This window comes from Ascaphus truei, chromosome 10 (assembly GCF_040206685.1).
Source record: "Ascaphus truei isolate aAscTru1 chromosome 10, aAscTru1.hap1, whole genome shotgun sequence".
Taxonomy (NCBI): domain Eukaryota; kingdom Metazoa; phylum Chordata; class Amphibia; order Anura; family Ascaphidae; genus Ascaphus; species Ascaphus truei.
The window spans coordinates 27,444,396-27,463,935 of record NC_134492.1 but is presented as its reverse complement, the minus strand read 5'-3'; the positions used below and the strand labels follow the sequence as shown (position 1 = coordinate 27,463,935).

The following is a 19,540-nucleotide window of genomic DNA, read 5'->3' as shown; positions in this document are numbered from 1 at the left end:
TAGTGCAGGAGGGGGGGGGGGGAAGTGTGCCTGAATAAATACATTCCCACGCGGAATTCCTGTCATGTGTAGGGCTGCCAGGTGTCCAGTATTGAACCGGACAGTCCTGTATTTGGACACTGTTCAGTAAAAAAAATTGAGGCAATACTGAACATGTATGTAAATACGGGTATTACCTCTCTGGACATAGTGATGTGACCGGCTTGGGGGGAGGCGGGTTTTGGGCGCGGGATTTCCCCGAGCAGGGAGAGAGTAGGGCTGTTCCTAGGGGGCTGGGCAGCTTCCTTCAATCTGAATGGCTGCTGCTTAATGCAGCCAATCAGGAGGAGGTATCGGGAGTCGTGGGGTCAAGGAGAGGAGGAAGGAGTGGAGAGGTGAGAGCGGGTGTGGAGCGCGTCACACCTTTCACCATTGTGTCCAATATTTTTTGGAGAGCCCACCCGGCAACCCTAGGTCATGATCGAAGGAAGCTTCAACAGCGAGGAAAAGAAAAATGTAAACAAAGAACAGAACATTTTACCTAGAACAGAACCGGAGCCATAATCTCTGCCCCCAGGACCCAGGTTACACCGTTCCATAGTTCCATCAGCTGTGTCTATGACCCTCTCTCATTGGTACATGAAAATAGGTACATTGTAGTTCCTCTGTCAATGTGGGATATAGGAGCATACATGTCGGACCTGATGAAGGAGCCTTCACAAATGCAATAGATTATATGCAAAAATCAGTTTATCGAGGAAGCACTGGATTTGTTTGTATATACATCAAATAGAAGGGGATAAGTACAGCTGGTTTTAATAGGTACAGTTCCTGCTAAATAAGTTGCAGGGTAGGAAGCCAATTTCCGTTAAGCTATTTAACGTAATATTAACCTAAATTACTAATCTATAGAAGAGATGTAAAAAGACATTTAACAATTGTCATGTTAATAATAATGTTTAAAGCGAATAACCCAGTTTAATCATTTAAATAGTGTAGCGTTAATGTTGTAATTAAATTACATTAGCGATAATGAGCTACAAAACATATGCAAATTAGGCGTTATCCCAACAGTGCACATTCACTAAAAGCCGTTCAGGTTACCACAGGGAATTAACGGTGTTTTATTCACGTCATCTCTAAAGGTGGCGTTACTCCCATCCAGACCCCGAAATAGGCCTCTCTCTCGCTCTCTCAGACTTGATGTTAGTGGCAGATAACGCAATCTTGTGCTAAAAGAACGTGACATCAAGCCTATGCTAATGAGCTGTAGAACGGGCGTTTTTTTTTTTTGCATACACACGTTAAACTCCAGAAAAATGACGTCCGTTGCTGTTTTAGAAAATGTCACAGTATTCGTCCTGACTTAATGGAGCCTAGTGCATCTTGGCTGTGTTTTATCTTTTGCCATTTCTGCAGCTTGCATGGAAAGATGGAACATGCAAAGCAGGAGAATTATCTGCACCATGAGCAGAAAGATAAAATCCCATAGACATGGCTGGACTTTGAACTTGTGAGGCCCTAATCTATGTCAAGTTTAAGAGGCCCCAAAAATTAGAACTAGATGTATTATTCTGACTGAAGGGAAGCACTGAACATATAAAGCTGAAACTGAAATGAATGAAAGCATTGTACTAGCATTGTTATAAACAAAGATGACGGTGTGAAGCTAAAATGAAACAGTGTTTGCACAACACATTTATTTTAATATTAAAACATTTTCTGTCATGATTTTTGGATTGTAAAGTCATTGATGTGTCTTCAAATGACAAGCGACAACGTTTTTCACTTTCGATGCACATGATGCTTACATATTTGAACAAATATGCCCATATTTATAGTCTTTTTCCCCCATATCTTCTTTATTTATCATCCGATTTTAAAACTTGGCATTCACACATTGTTTCCTATGTTTGAGGCTCCTCATATTGTGAGGCCCTTAGCTGTGGCTTAGTTATCTTATGCGTACATCCGGCAATGCCCAGTATGAAAAAACACGGACAACATCGGAGGGGGACACATCGCAATGGCAGCCAGGCGGTTGGTTGACACGAGTTAATAGAAGATCAGTCCCATATTTAAAGATTCATTTACCCCTATTCAAGATACAGGCATACCCCGGTTTAAGGACACTCACTTTAAGTACACTCGCGAGTAAGGACATATTGCCCAATAGGCAAACGGCAGCTCACGCATGCGCCTGTCTGCACGTCCTGAACAGCAATACTGTCTCCCTACCTGTACCGAAGCTGTGCGCAAGCGGGGAGACTATAGAGCCTGTTACACATGCGTTATTTACATCAGTTATGCACGTATATGATGATTGCAGTACAGTATACGCATTGATAAGTGGGAAAAGGGTAGCGCTTCACTTTAAGTACTTTTTCGCTTTACATACATGCTCGGGTCCCATTGCGTATGTTAATGCGGGGTATGCCTGTACTGTGGAGACGTGCTGGAGATAAACTCCGTTCCAATGAATGGAACTCAAATATTATGCGGCACGGAGAAGACAGCTTTACAGAATATTAGGTAAAGGTCAATGTTACAGCTTTTGTTTCCTTTAAAAAAAATAATGTCTTTAAATCAGTTTTAAATCAGGGAAGAACTGAGACATCTCAGCTTTACCATATGGAGATTTCAACTGGTTAAGATGATTGCATGTGGCTTGGCCGGCATCACATTGCAGATCAATGTCCCTGCAACATGCAAACTCTGTCAGCAAAGGGGGTTAACATACAGTAAGCTGCTTCCCATTGTACTACATCGTTGCCTTTTTCATCTTGATCTGATCCTTTATTACTCACAGTGCTTCTGTTTTATTTGTGCCACCAAAGGCAAACCTGCAGTTCCATCACCACCATGACAAGAAGAAGTCTACAAATGCCCAAGTGCCGTTTGTTTAGAAAATATCAACCCAACAGCATTCTAGAATACTAAAATATTAGGGGGGAAGACAGCAAACATGCTGTTACCATCCGATTCGGAGAACAGATTGCTATTCCTAGCAGCGTGAAGAAGTCCAAAATATTATCTATGCATAAGAAACTGTTCACTGCACCGAAGTGCCAGGAAAAGAGATTGTGGTAAATTGCACCTCATGAAGTATTCATGAGCTCTGATTTCATATTATTTCTGCTGTTCATTAATGAAAACATGCGTTACATCCCACCATAAAGAGAGCCATTTTAATACATAATGCAAAAGTCTAACTTTATCTAAATAAAACAGTCCCTTTAGCTGCTGCCTGTGACAGTTGTTCATTTTAACACTGGAAATAGAGGACTTTAAAATGATGTGCTTTGGCCATTCAAATGCAGAGAATTATCTCAATACAGCTATTCACACACAATGCATACCCGTTTCTTTCCCACTTAAGCTAGTGTAACCTTCCACTCCGTGACCTCTCTGCCTCCCAGCTCCAGCATCAGCTACTCAAAGCACAGCTGCTAGAATCACACATCAAAAACACCGTACTCACACTAAAAGTGCAATACCATCTACATAGGCTCCCCCCCCCCCTATATACTAAATGTCGCATACAGATTTTTTTTTATAGCAAAATTGAGGCACGGAAAACTCAGTTTCAATTGAGTTTTAAAATCATACACTAAGTTCAACTTGGGATAGACCCTAAAAAGACTTAATAGTGTTATCGCAGAATTAAGTTATGTATCAATCCAAACATCTATTTGCCACAACACGTTTTATTACATAAGTTAACAAAATGTTTTATTTTCATACTTATAATGCACATTTTATGAAAGTTTGAATTTGTAGCCCTGTTTCCCCGCCTCTCTGGAAGCATGTTGCTACTTCTGATGTCTGTGATGCGGTCATACCTGTGAGGGTCCATGAGAGCTGAGTGTCCGCGATGTTGTGGGGTAACAGGACAGGCTTTAGGTGATCCTTAGGTTCTTTCCATGCGTGACAGGACCTCCAGTCACAGCAGGATGCAGTATAACTGCAGACAGTCCCTAACATGACAGTCTTACTTCTATACTTCAGGCTAATAGACCTCAACTCAGCCAGAAGTATATAAACGGGATCTTTATTTGATGAAGCCACTGCAGGATGGTATAAAAGCATTGCATATAGTAGAGTAGGGGTTTCAGGCCCTTGGAAGGTGCTAGCCAGCAGATAATGTGATGAGGCCCTGTGCTAAGCACAGATCTTCGCTCCTCCACCCATGAGGGGCTGAAGGGAACTCCAACACACACACTCCTCTCCCCAGGAGGAGAGGAGGAGAACTGACTCCTATAATTTAGAACATCCTCCCTAATGCAAAAGGGGAGGGCACAGGGTCTGCACCATGATAGGCTACAGCACAGACCCAGTGTCACTACCTCACCTTTTTTTTAGCACTGGAATGTTAACTAGCAAAAGAGTTTAAAATATAATCGTTGTACATAGGCCCCTATGTGTTTTTATAATCACACGGAAGTGTCTAATGATATCCGAAAATAAGTGTCTATTAATCCAATACTACAGCAATCGGGATATCAAATGGCCTGTAAATCTAAGCAGGATTCTCAAAAGTCAGTCATAGGACTGAGGAAATGATCGCTTGTCTGTACCAAACCTCCACTTCTCATATAATAAGGAGACAGCTACTAACACTACCTGGTTTGTCATTTAAAGGAGCATTTACATGCACTTGCCCCAGAGAGCTTACATTCTACGGTCGGTGTACAAACCACAGGGAGACACAGTGCCCAAGGTCATAAGAATGGGATGTGCACCAAACACAATACCACAATACTATAAATGGCTAGTAGTGAGAGTAACTGAGTTATAATTATCTGAGTACTGAGGACATCTTCCGCTTTCTGGTCACATGACTAACTCGGTCACCAATTCTTGGACCTGACATCGGCCACTGTTATGGTGACACCAAGTTGTCACAATTTATTTGAGATATGAATCATGTTCAGCATTTAGGTCTGTAACCTCCCACCAACAAACTTACACACAATGCCCAACAGATCGCAGTCAACGGAAATTAAAGTGCTGTAGTGGTAATGTACCACGGCCCCCAATATTCTAAAACCCATGAATCACTGTGAAGCTCCTCCCTGGTTCCCGTTTCATACAATATTTCTGCTTTCTAGACAGAAATTGGAAGTGACCTTATTTTAAAACAAACTGCAGAAGTAGAAATAAATTGGGGGCTCTCTGTACCCCCCTGTACCAGAACCCACTGGCCAAGCCTTCCCAATGACAATGATTGAGAGGGAGTAAAGTGAGTGAGCGAAGGGTGTTCTCCAAAATATTCAGCACCCTAGTTTTAATCGGTTACAAAATTCTCCTTAGAAAGAACCCGCGCTGAATATCAACAGGCAGGTTTTTTTTACCATCCACAAATATTTGGAAGGGTTTTAATTGCCACCGACTTCTACAAAAATATATATTTTTTAAAAGTTTGCAGTTTTTGTTTTTTTAATCGGTCTTGGCACTACAAAAATGATAAATATGGCACAGTGGTCACCAATAGAAAAGCCGCCACGTCATCTCCCGATAACGCTATAGCTTTTCTACTGACCGCTGGGGCAAGCCCTAACCGTGCGGCTATTATCGGTCTACTAGTTTTTTTGTAGAACCCCGGACATGCCACTCAGGAACTGGGGGCTCCCTGGACATTGGGGAACATTGGGTGAGTTCCGGGGGAAACAGCCCGTATTAGGAGAGAGAAAAAACAAACAAAGAGATTATTTTAGGAAGTATTGTCTCTTTAACCTACAGTAGATAAAGAAAATAATACTGCCGCATTTCCCAATCTGCTTAGCTCAAGGTTAGGGAAATTCACAATGATGGTCAATTAATTCCTTAAAGCCTTTGCTGCCAGAGGAGTTTACAATGCAGTGCAACGCAATACACCTATAATATGCAAAGCACTGCATTGTAGACCCCTTTGGGCAGTAATGGGGTTAAAATGATGTTGTAAAGAGATCAAGACCAACCCGTTTTTGTAACTAACTAAGTACAGTAGAAATCTAATTTTAACCTCCATGCTGCTAGAAGGGTCTGAAAAGCATTCTAGTCATCTCTGGCAAGGAAGTGGTTAAAACCATGGGTGGCCAACTCCAGTCCTCAAGGCACAAGTTTTCAGGATGTCCCTGCTTCAGCACAGGTGGCTCAATCAGTGGCTCAGTCATAATGACTGAACCGCCTGTGCTGAAGCAGGGGTATCCTTAAAACCTCACCTGGCATACATGGTCATGCAGTTACTGTATAGCCATTTGCCAAAGTCTGCAAGAAACCTTTTCAACAACTTTTCTGATATTTATTCCCACAGAATCAAAAAAAATAATAATCTTTGTTTTACTACAGGATAATGATATTTCTGGAGCTACAGAAGGAGTTGGTAGGATGCTCCAGGAGGTGACTCAGATCTGCAATCTTTACAAAACTGCCAACTTTCATCTGGATCCGGAGATTTATTCCCAAAGTTGTAAGCCTCTGAATAACTGGATGTAACTCAGAATATTCTGAGAAATGAGAGAGAATGTGCTTGTCACAGCCACCGCTAGACACAATATCACAGCTAAGAATCTTATCTCAGGCTCTGTGTTTTGACATGTTCTAATAACACACATATAATTTTCATATGCCGCCTCAGTTCCTTTTACATCTAAAGATATTCTTTGAATGAAAAATGATACTTCTAAATGAATGAGGGTGAGGGAGGGATCTTTAAAAAAAAGTCTCTGCACTGACAGTTTAGAAATACGTTAAAATTAAGGCTACATAGCCTTAAAACTCCCCAAAACATTAAGCCGGCATTTAATCTGAGAAAATCGTCTCGGTGGAGTAATAGTAAAGGAAAGGCATACATCCCGGCAGACAGCATAAAAAGGATCGTGAAAGGGCCGTGTAGGTTAAAAATGGGGTGTCAGACAATTGTTGCACAAATAAAAGGGAATTAAGGAGTACTTATGGAAGCATAAGGCAGCCAGTGACTGAATGGATCCAAGGATTACTTATAGCATAAATGCATCTGAACCTCCAACAGGAAATTGAAACTGATAAAGTGAATGGAGCGCACGTTTTATGGGCTAAGAGGATGCTCGATGCATAAGATATCTGCAAATGAAGTGGGCTAATCTGAGACATTGTCACTTGCAGAAGATAATAGGACACCCTATTTTCTCTCACGTGATGAAAGGAACCAATTGGACTGGAATTTTATTGTTTTGAAAATTATTTAACACAGATTTTGTTTTAGTATACGGTATATATACCGTATTGCCCGAATATAGTACGCCTCGCACATAATACGACCCTAACGTTTTGACGGTGGTCTACATGAAAAATAAAAAGGCGTTGTGCTGCGCATATAATACAAGTCCAGTTTTCGGAAGGACATTTTTAGGAGAAAAAACATAGCACTATATTTGGGCCAATATGGTGTATATATATATATATATATATATATATATATATATATATATATATATATATATATACACACACATATCTACACATACATATATACATATACAAAAACAATAAAGTAACGCTATAGATTGCACATATGTGTTTGTGATATTAAGGTAGTATATTGAATAATAAAAAATATATATGGCAAAAGTGACTACCGATGGTGTGTGTTCTAAACAATAAACGGGTACTCTAAATACACAAAAATACCTGCACATATATACACACAATATAACCAATAAATAATTATTCAAATGTGTTTCGGTATTTCTTCTCGATTATCATACAGTGCTCATACAGTTATCATACACTGCAGCCAGGGATTCTGGGTAATGACATGCAGATAAGCATATATTTATATATACACACACACACGCACAATTCCAACACTGCAGCTTCGCATTTCCATCAGGACGAGCTATGGGTCAAAAATCTTACTGAATCTTACTGAAGGTTATGTATGTAGAGAAAAGACTAGAAATCGGAGTACTCCTAAGGATTCTCCATGGTCAAATTCTTTATATCCTTTACATTGCTATTTTACATTGCGGTCTAATTCAGTAAATTATTATTTGCCATGAGATGAATAGCAGACATTTTATGTATGCCCACCAGAAACAGCGATATAAACACATCTTGTGAAAAATAAAAATTATTGTTTCAAGTAAAACAGTGAGGGTTGTTAGCCACATAAACAAACAGGCACTACTGTTACTCCAACACACAGGTACTACCAATACTCCAACACACAGGTACTACCAATACTCCAACACACAGGCACTACCAATACTCCAACACACAGGTACTACCAATACTCCAACACACAGGCACTACCAATACTCCAACACACAGGCACTACCAATACTCTAACACACAGGCACCGTTACTCCAACACAAAGGCACTACCAATACTCCAACACACAGGCACTACCAATACTCCAACACACAGGCACTACCAATACTCCAACACACAGGCACTACCAATACTCCAACACACAGGCACTACCAATACTCCAACACACAGGCACCGTTACTCCAGCACACATGCACTACCAATACTCCAACACAAAGGCACTACCAATACTCCAACACACAGGCACTACCAATACTCCAACACACAGGCACTACCAATACTCCAACACACAGGCACTACCAATACTCCAACACACAGGCACTACCAATACTCCAACACACAGGCACCGTTACTCCAGCACACATGCACCGTTTCGCCAACACATAGGCACTACCGATACTCCAATACACAGGTACTACCGATACTCCCACACACAGGCACTACCGATACTCCCACACACAGGCACGACCGGTACTCCCACACACAGGCACTACCGATACTCCAACACACAGGCACTACCGATACTCCAACACACAGGTACTACCGTTACTACAACACACAGGTACTACCGTTACTCCAACACACAGGCACCGTTACTCCAACACATAGGCACTACCGATACTCCAATACACAGGCACTAACGTTACCACAACACACATTTATTTATTTATAAAATATTTTACCAGGAAGTAATACATTGAGAGTTACCTCTCATTTTCAAGTATGTCCTGGGCATAGGAGTTAAAATGACAAATAATACATGGTTACAAATACAGTTACATAAGTGAACAGGGTATACAGTATATACACATGCACTGCTACTCCAACACACAGGCACTACCAATACTCCAACATACAGGCACTACCGATACTCCAACACACAGGTTAGTACTGATACTCTAACACACAGGTACTACTACCGATACTGCACTCCAACTTGGATTGCTTAAAAACATGTACTGTAAAAGGTGAGAAACCCTGAGAGATTTGGGTTTTGTGGAAACCCAGATGTAACATTATTTTTTTGTTGGTCCTCTTTATAGTGATTTTCTAAAGAGCTCGAACAAAAACCACTCTGCATTCCTTCTTCAGTTATTTATAGGTCGCCTTTCTCAGAGACCGTTAGCGTTATGAAATACATCTTACATTATTAAACAATGTCGGAACGTGGCAGCAAAGGTATTACGTGGCTGATTGCTTCTATTTCATTTCAATTCCAATCTACATTGGTACGTAGGTCATGTACTTTAAAACAGAACATCATGGTGGAACCATGAGCATGATTGGATGGGGGTTGTAAACTAGAAGGGGCACTGGGCACATACCAATATGTAGCTGCTTTGGGGGTCTACATAAGATTCAGCCCTGCCCCCCACCCCCCACCCCAAACCATGTACATCTCTTGTTCCTGCCCCAGTTTAAGACTTCCCATGGTTCAGTTTTAAAGACAGATTGATACCACGGCTGGATTTAATAAACTCTGATAAGGATAAAAATATGCGCTAAAGAATATCAATAAGTGTTAGTTTTACCGGGAAATTGCTATAGCATAAAACAACGCCTATTTTACTGACACGAGTTAAATTTAATGGTACATTGGAAAGGACTAATTAATGCCAAATTACTAATTCACATGCTATTTACTACATTGTCATATCTGGCGATATCAGTCTACCATAGTAGAGTGCATTTATTTCCCTCTAGCTCACCATCCAGTGTAATTTGTACAGTGGGGGTTATAATCATTAGCATCGGCTGCACTCACCCTGGTTCCATATTCCCTTTGGTGATATTGCAATTGAATACCACATATCACCAACAGACATATGTCTTTTAGACATTAGTATAGTTACGTGTATTATACAGTAAGCACACGATTTATGGCAGTGGGAGAGGTCCCTGTACTTCTATTATTGTAGTGAACTTTCCCTATACAGCTATTTCACATACTTGGTAGCATAGCATGGCAAACGCTATTCTTTAGGTTTTAATTGAGTTTGTTTTCTATATATATATATATAGAAAAAAACAACAATTTTGTTATTTTACATTTAATGGAGATGAGTGCGTCACATGGATCTTTCTCTTTTTATATACACTTATATATCTTATCCCAGATAATTATTTGTCTTAACTCTGTGCCCAGGACATAGTTGAAAACGAGTGGTAACTCTCAACGTATTACTTCCTGGAAACACATTTTATAAATAAATAGATAAATAGATAGCACCACTCTTTTGCCGTAAATTGGCAGCTGAGCAGGACCATTTTCCCCTCTCTCTCCCTTTCCTTGCTCAATCAGATATCAGTCTACCACCACAATATAACGCCATTTTAACTCCTCTCCCAGGCTGGATGTAGGCCTGATCTTGCCTATTTCTATAATGGCCGCTAACATCGGCAATATAAGACTAGCCAACATAGAACATTTTAAAGTATAAAGTTGCCAACCCATGACTAGAGGGCCACTTGGGCAACTGAGGGTTTAATATTTGCAGATATGACGCCAAAAAGGAGACGGACGTGCAGCAGTAGAGCTCCGTCCCAAAGGATTAGATAAGGGGGAATAAACGACGAAAATAAATTAATATAAACCTCCACAAATACGAAATTCGCTAGGGGAAGACCCCCTCTTTGATTGGGTGGCACCCGGTTTCTCACAAATTAGAGCTGAAATCTCAGAAACGGAGATTAAAGAAACCAGGCCCACCTGAAGGTCGAAAACGTAAAATGGCCACCAGACACCTGAAAACTAAATAAAACATAATATTTGCAGATATGGATGTTTTTGTAATTACCTGGTAGTCTCTGGCATCCTAAGGGTTAATTCTCCCCCCCCCCCCCCCCCCCATGTACTGTATTATGCTAAGATCCCCCCCGGTGTAAACAATACTTTTCTTTTAAATTATAACCTAAGATATCATCATCATTAACACTTATTATTTATATCATGCTGCAAAAAAAGTCTACACGTATGTATTTCTTACAAACAAATTAGGGTTTTAATTACATTGGTTCGTCACAGTATGCTAATTAAATTAGAGGTTAGGACTTGCTTCGTCCAGGGTCACGTCGTCTTGGAGGGCAAGATTATCATTAGAAATAGTTAAAGATGTGCAGATTTTTGACACAGCATGATATACAAGAAATAAGAAGGGGTTAATACAGATGAAATTTGGGGTTTTGGTGAAAGTGGATGTGCGCTGATGGTGGGTGTTTTTCGCGTTCAATTGTTTTCTAAGAAATCCTGTGACATACTGTACCCCTCAAGTGGGATTTGAACTTCATTGGAACTCCATTTTTTAACTGTGACATCAATGATCACAATACTCGCCGTCATTTATTTGAAGATAGATATAGTACGTTGGTGAATAAAGTGACATTTGTGAGTTAAAAATGCATTTGTTTGTTGTGTGAACCTGGTGCAATATTAATTCAAGCTTAAAGGAATTTCGTGGCACATAGGCCCAGGATCCCCAGCAAGTCCTGCAGCTCAGAGCACTCCAGTGATACGATTGCTTTTTAAGTGAGTGAATCTAGTTTGAAGCTCAGTGTCAACTCTTTGTGACAATGGGAAAGTGAATTCGCTGTCCTGTAGCACCAAAAAAAAACCAGTGATGGTAAAACTGGAGAGGGGCAGAAAATATTACTGAGGGAGAAGATATAGAGGCATTCAAATATAATCCATATTATAGACCCCAACAATAGATGGCACAACTAAATGCAACAGAACAACAAACTGGATGAGACTCAGTGCCTTGGATTTCTGAACAGAAACATGCAGAAACATTAATGGACACAAACTGAGCCACTCCCTCCTAACACCTGTTATGTATCATTTCAAACAAAGATAACATTTACACAAAAGCAACAGCCACTGCGCCAGATATCTTTAAAGCATCAGTTGCACCTACCGGAAGTAGGGGGTTCCCAGGAGCTTATCTATGGTCTCCCAACATCCTAGGACCCCCCCCTCCTTTCCCTCCCCTTCCCCCCCTTTCCCCACCCATTTCGAGAGTGGCGAGCTGGGCGTCCACCGGCAAACTAGCAGACTTAAGGTGGCTGTAGTGTCAAGGTGGGGCCGGTGGTCAAAAGAAAGCGGCAATGTCATCAGCAGAAGACATTGCTGACCCCGTGGCCATGTTTGTAGTCCTAGCAGACATATTTGTAGCCCTGGCAGCCATGTTTGTAGTCCTAGCAGACATATTTGTAGCCCTGGCAGCCATGTGTGTAGTCCTGGCAGCCATGTTTGTAGTTTTTTCGGTCACAGCCAACACAAAGCCCCCTGCCCCCACAAATATTTTGGTAACAGGGGTTCCCCAGATGTTGGAGGGGGGATATTACCCCTGGGTGATCCAGTTCTGGTTCGATTAAGAAACACAACAATTTTGGATGCGAGTGTTGCTTGAGGAACCCTGTAAATATTAATATTGGATTTATGTATCTAAGGCCAGGTCCCCGCTGGCTACTGCAGCGCCCGCTGTGGCGGACGCTGCAGGGACAAGAGCCGCTCCTCAATGGGGTCGGGCCTGCTGTGAGGGTTTTTTTCCAGCCTGCAAGAAAATTGTGAGGGGAACTAGTGATGGAGCACTAGGCCACGCCCCCCGGTGGCTCAGCCAATGAGGGCAAACCTGCCGGGTGACGTCACGGCCACACCCCTGTCTTTTCCCCTGCAGCTCTCTGCAGACCGGGGAATTCGGCTGCATGCGCCACCAGCCTCGCAGGCGCGCGTGCAGCGCAGGCACTGGGGCCATAGCCTTATCCGGCACGGCAGGCTGCAAAACTGGATCAATTACGGAGAACAGATTTATCAGATAAATCTGGTGCTATTTGATGCCAGTTTTGCACCAAGGATACAGAACATGTGCGAATGCACAGGACACCTCAACGCAAACATCACTTTTTTTTTTTAACAGTAGAAAGCACTCCAAAAAATGTTCCCAATAACGTATGTGACCAGCAGGATAAGGGCGTAAGATGCAATGAAGCACTGAAGGGGTTAAGCACGTTTAAATGAAGCATCAGCCTGAAGAGTCACCCCCTCATAGAAAAGCAACGTAGGCATCTTGTGGTACTGAATGGGTTAAGCAGATTACCTCTGCCTTTTGCTGCCTTCAGATGTTTGGAAATGTGCGTGCACATCCATTTAGCTGACCTTATTTCTCACACACCCTCACCGGGCCTCCGTCCAATGTAATTACACATTCTGCGCTGCTTCCAAACACTTCCTTAGCCTTCATCCCTGATCCACCTCTCGGATCTCAGTGCGGACCACTCTGTATGGGGTCCTACAGGTTGGGTGTATATCATGGGGGAACGGCTGGACAACGGTCGCCTGTTTAGTGTCTAACTACTTCTATGGCCAGAAACAGATGGCAGAACAAGGGGTTAACACAGGATTTGACAATGGTGTATTTTTTTTAGTTTACAATGTAACTTTTCCCTTTGCTACTACTTTCCTGTTCTTGTACTATTTTATCTTCCAGACTGTGGGTCAGAATAGCTTGGGCTTTATCAGAAACCGGTCTCTCCTTGAATCAGATAATGTCCCCCCTACTTCTGACCCCCTTTATAATACATGTGTGTGTTGCCTAACTCATTTCTAACTCCTGCTGTTGACAGTGGCAGGCAGAAGCACACCGCAGAGTAACGTGATACAGTGACCTAGGAGATGCTGCATGAAAATGCTGCTGTTGCCGTCAATTTAAATACCAGACGCAGTTACTGGCTTTGATACATAGATCTCTACAGTATGTACGTTCAGGGCAAACTGGTCAGATTATCATCTGCACAGGAAACCAAGGACTCTCACAACCAGGGTAGAATAGCCGTGTGTCGCTTGCTAATTTAGTTATTCAGGGGGTCAATATATAATAAGTGTGTGTAGATGACCTCCAAAGAGCCACACACACACATGCTTGAGGCTGGTCTTCTTCTACAAAGGCCAACTCATTCAAGGCTACAACTTCTCCCTGCAGGTCCCTTTGGCAATGATGGGCTTTAAGATTGTGAATATAAGAAGAATAATGAATTAAGATGGTTAATATTTAAGCTTCTGGGTGTTTGGAAGGTCCAGAAAATCAAGAGCAAATCTGCTGACAAATTAAAATGCATTACTTATACGCACACAGTTTTGTTCTCTCCATTGACAAGCAATACATCACCAAAGTCTATTATTTTCATGCAGATTTTGTTCTGCTATTGACTGACACGAAGCTGTAATGTTTGCATCCTAATCACTTCTCTCCACACGAGTCCTTCTGCGTTTCCTAGATGGCTGATTTTGAACACTTATTTTCTGTACTCCTTTAACTTGCTGTAAATGTGACAAACACCTGCGTCATAGGTCAATGCAGAAATGCATGTACAAAAGTCCCATCAAATCAAAAGCATCAAGAAGAACGGATGTAATACTGGATGTAAATCCTTTTCTCCTTAGGGAACAGGGGAATGTTTCCCCCAAATCATTACCTAAATCATCTACTATAAGAATCTGCTCTAGGAAGCTGAGGTTGTAATGAGAGGTTGATAAAATACAACATGCCATGTTTATCTCAATTTAATACATTTGTTGTCATAGGGACAATGTGGCAGAACATGTATTAAATCTTTAATGTAGAGCTCTGACCTACAAGAGCCGCACTGTTTTATCTCACTGGCATCAACATATTTACAGCAAGGGAAGTCTTCCTGCTGGAGAAATATAGCAGAACCGTTGACTGAAGTCGGCTAATTCGGGGCAGTTAGAAACTTCACAGGACCACTAGCAAACTTGCACTTGTTTAAAAAGAAAAAAGGATCTTTATTTTAAAAAAAAGCATTTCTCCTTTAATGTTCTAACAGAATAAATAACTACAAGTTTAAACATGAAAGCTTTCTCTTTATGTAATCAATTTAGGTTCAAACCAATGGGATGGTTTCTATCCAATAGGAAGATCATACACTTTACAATGTCACCCCCTACGCCAGTGTCACTATAGTATATATATATATTGTGATTTCCTGGGTGGTAAATTAGTCTCAGTGTTCTCTGTAGGATACGTTGATTTATAGCATAGAAATACTTTATATATTATCTTTAGTTAGACTGAGGAACACACACACATATAATATTTTGGATATAAGCGGAGTGGTTGAGATATTGTCGTCCCTATAACGATGCCATTTTTAATTCATTTGTTAATTGCTTTGAGAAAAAAAAATTCAGCAGCTTTATCTCATGTTCTAAGGAGTTTGTGTTAGTAAAAAAACAACAACCAGGAGATAATGCTGAGCCCTATATATCCACGGCACAACTATTTGCACACCTCACTCACTGATATTTTAATGATCCCCCACCCTAAAAAAAAAAACCTTTACCACTAATAGCTGAACTTCCCAACAGTCCCGGGTATGGTCCTTCATTTAACCCTTCCAACCTTTGTGGTTAATTATTCAACCTTGTCAATGGTTGAGGTTCATTATAAAAGTGGGCGGAGCCATCTTATCTTTTCGGATTGGTCGTCCCATCTAACATGCCACTGGCAATTTGCCATGCACTTAGAAATGGCGCCCAGTAAGGTGCAAACTCTGCCTACCCCTAAACATCCTAATGACATTGAAAAAATACTGCATTGCAGTACCCATCCCACTGTCGTATATACACAGCTATCCCATAGACAAACAAATGCTTAAGCGTACACGTCCTGCAAGGGAACAGTTTGGCAGATGTCCACAGATTCAAAGACAGGTTTCGGGCTGTGCCCTGTAATTCCCTATATGTAATTTCTCTATGTGCCTAGCTGGCTAAAACACACAGTGTGCCTGCAGCCTCAAGAGGACACCTTCTGAAGATGGCAATCCACGAGTCACAAGGAAAACGGACCATGGGTTGTACGCAGGACATGTAAAGATCATGGGGCTGATACTCCCTGCATTTGATGAACAAAGAGATAAAGGAGGAATGGGGGGGTAACTATGTAAATTAACGGCTGCTGAAAGACTCAGAGCTCTTCGGAAACAAAGAAACAGAGAGGAATTGGATTTAATTTCACAAAAAAAGAGCAGATTCCATCCTTGGAACCAGGACATCTACATCCGGGGCACACAGCTGATATCAACGGTCAGGGTCCATCTGGGCCCACACAGGAATGCTTTTCTAACACTAACCCAACTCGTGCACAGCACTATTACAGTTTTACCAGTAGTTAATCAGCCTCAGGAAGGATACAGTACATGGAACATTGCTCTATAAGTGTCTGTGAGACACAAAGTAATCTATACACAGTGCACATATATACTAAAGGTTTCAATGGAAGACGACAGTATATCACAATATCTTTCACATTTTTCATAGATCTCGGCGGCAATGCTTGTACAATATATCACAACCTCTGTGATTTCCATGCAATGATATGGTAATGATGTATCACAACAATCTCAGAGTCAACTCAAATCTACCATGGGCTTCAGCTGTAAAACCTGCATCGTCTATCACAATATATCTCCCCGTTTTACAGCTGTTCCCCCAGGGCGCCGTAGTAATACTTGCACAGTATATTGCGAGCAAATCACAATACACCAAGACAATGACATCGGCCTCGTCTGCCTGTGCTCCAGTACACTGCATAATGTGCCCTTTTTAACAACTTTCTCCTCCTGTAATCTCAAATACACTGCTGTAGACGCTTCAGAGGCTGTCATTGAGCGTCCTTTGTCAAGACAATGAAACATGGTTACAAATCTACTCTCCAAAACATGAAAGCTTCTATCAGGGAGCAAAATCCCTGTTTATAATCTAATTTTTGATGCTTGGGGCAAAGGGAGAATAAGAGACATCCCTATGGTGAGAAATGTACCCAATCCAAAGGTAGTGAAGTTAAGCATTCCTTATTGAAGCATTTGGGGGGGGGGGGATAACTTGTATGATTTAATCACCTATCGGCCTGGGTTGGGCAGAGGGAATTTGTATCAGAGAGGTAGCAGAAAAATTGTACATTTTGTCAGTTTAGTGTCAGGCTCGCAAGGACCAGTGTGGTTATAAAAGCCGAACAGGAAGTGTTGACTGAGGCAGGAGGAAATGGAAACGAAATACTATACAATTGTGAATTTTGTGTTAAAATGCAATAAATCTCCTAATTAAAAAAAATAAACAATGCCCAAATATCAGCTGTATATATTCCACAGAATTCTTGCTAAATTAAATGGTTCAACATTGCATCAACATATCTGGCTGTTTTTTTTTTTTTTTTTTTTACTTTTTTCATCACAATTTGTCCCTTTAACACACTTTCGGGGATTGACATTTCCATAAGCCAGGAATTTAGCATTTTCAATCATTCATAAAGTTTGTACACTAGAAATTTCAGAGCGATATGTATGTTGAGATGCTTACAAATACGTCTTGCGGTATGAAACAAAGTCAGAAATGACAGAGTCTGTGTTAGGAGAATACATTTTAAAATAAAAGGAGAAATTCAGCAGAAATGTATTCATTATCATTTCTTTGAACTGGCTGCATATTTCAAAACAAGCTTCATCCTCTATAACATTATTCATTTAGTAGGCAGGATGAAAAGGATGAGGTTTTGTGTGCAGCAAAGTGCAATATATCTTTTGATTACTGTATAGGATAACTGTTACCCTATACTGATGTCTCTCTGTATTTCTCCATTTAACAAAGGGAGCAGATTGGGGCAGAGTCTCTTATCACTGTCAATGTGCAAGATGCTACAAAACACTAACAGGTATTATAATCCAAATGGTTAGAGAAAACGAGAACATGTCTTTATTTATTACATATAAAAATAAGGGCAAGATATCGAAAATAATTTTTTAAAGTTTATTATTTTTTTAATCCCCACCATGAGTTATGATCAAATGTATTGTTGTTTTATCTCATGTGCGTAATCTGTCTCTAACACGTCTGCCACAACATAATTAAATACAATTATTATTTATCCCCCTGTACAAAAATTCATACAGCAGACAAGTGACAGTTCCACATAAAGACAGATAGGATTCATTGGGATTTAGAGTGTCATTTCAAAACCCCAAACTGTCAGGCAAAAAAAAAGAGGAAAAAAAAGTTGAATTTTGATAATAAATGTTCGTTGTGAAAAGCCTGATTAAATAACGTGACAATTTCATTGAAACGTTCAGCTGAACTATCTGGTTAGAAACTATCGGGAATATCCATATATCCCAAATCATTGTTGAAGCTAAACTCACATTTTTGACTCCTCTTAAAAGCAACATTTGCAGAAAAAATTCACAGAAATGTTTCATTACATTTATTTTGTAATGCTCCGTACGGCTGCTTTGTTATTACATTAAAATCAACTGCCGATGGTGATGATTTGGCCCATAAAAGTCTACCTATCGCAAAATACCAAATCACATAATATTGTAATTTCCAGTGTTTCGCCCCACAAAAAAATTTTTTTGGGGGGGGGGGGGGTAAAGTAATAATACTTACAATGTCTCTATTCTGTCAATGGACAGTTGTTGTGTAGGGTTAAAGCGAAAGAAAGAAAAAAAAGATACACCCTTTTTTTTTTTTTTTTAAACTAAGGGACAGATGCTTAAAAATAGTGTTCTGTGAATCACTGTACATCTGTGCCAGAGATGTAATTAGCACCTATCTGTAAAGAATAATTAAAGTTGTGACTACCACAAAGAAGAGAGGAGATAATAGAGGTAGCCCCAGTCTTTTTTTGACGCCGCTTGCAATATTCCCAAATGATTGCCACCTGCTCCCCTATCTCTGCTCCCGCTCTGGTTGTTTCCCGGGCAACCTTTCAGTAGCTTTCCCTTGCAGCTATAGCTTTCAGTTCGGTTGCTCGTCTAATCTTGTTTGTTTTACACCCATCAAAACAAGCAGAGAGACAAAGACGATTCCTTAAGAAAAAAAGGGGGGGGGGGAGGGGGTGGAGGGCTGGATGGGGAGCAGGGAGCCTCGTTTTCCAGAAACGAGAAAGTGTTTTGTGGTGAAAGTCTCTCACAGGTTTAAGGGGTAGGAATGGTGGGGTGGGGGTGGTGGTGGTGGTGGTGGGGGGGGGGGTATATTATTCCGTGTCCCCGCCGTGTTCAATGACATGCCAAGCCTGTCACGGTTGCAAGATTCAAGCGTGCCACTTTACACCCATTGTGAGAAACCCACACAAAAGGAACGTCAAGTAGTTTCATGGTGTATGTTGGGGAGAAAGAGAAAAAAGGACAGCTGTACTTATTTAACATATGTGCTTTCTGCGGCAGACGTTTTTGGCTCTAAGGCACAAAGGTTTCAGC

The 19,540-nt window shown here is 41.0% G+C and overlaps 1 protein-coding gene across 7 annotated transcripts in view; it reads right to left on the bottom strand.

The window, feature by feature from the left end:
- Positions 1-19,540, bottom strand: part of ELAVL4 (ELAV like RNA binding protein 4) — a 50,030-nt gene that overhangs the window by 24,566 nt on the left and 5,924 nt on the right. Inside the window, exon 1 of one of the 7 annotated variants that reach the window (XM_075616305.1) lies at positions 3,822-3,958. The exons of the other annotated variants lie outside the window; for them this stretch is intronic. The gene's annotated coding sequence lies outside the window, so the exon portion shown is untranslated. Of the gene's footprint in view, positions 1-3,821; positions 3,959-19,540 lie in introns of those variants that run through there. 7 annotated transcript variants of the gene reach the window in all.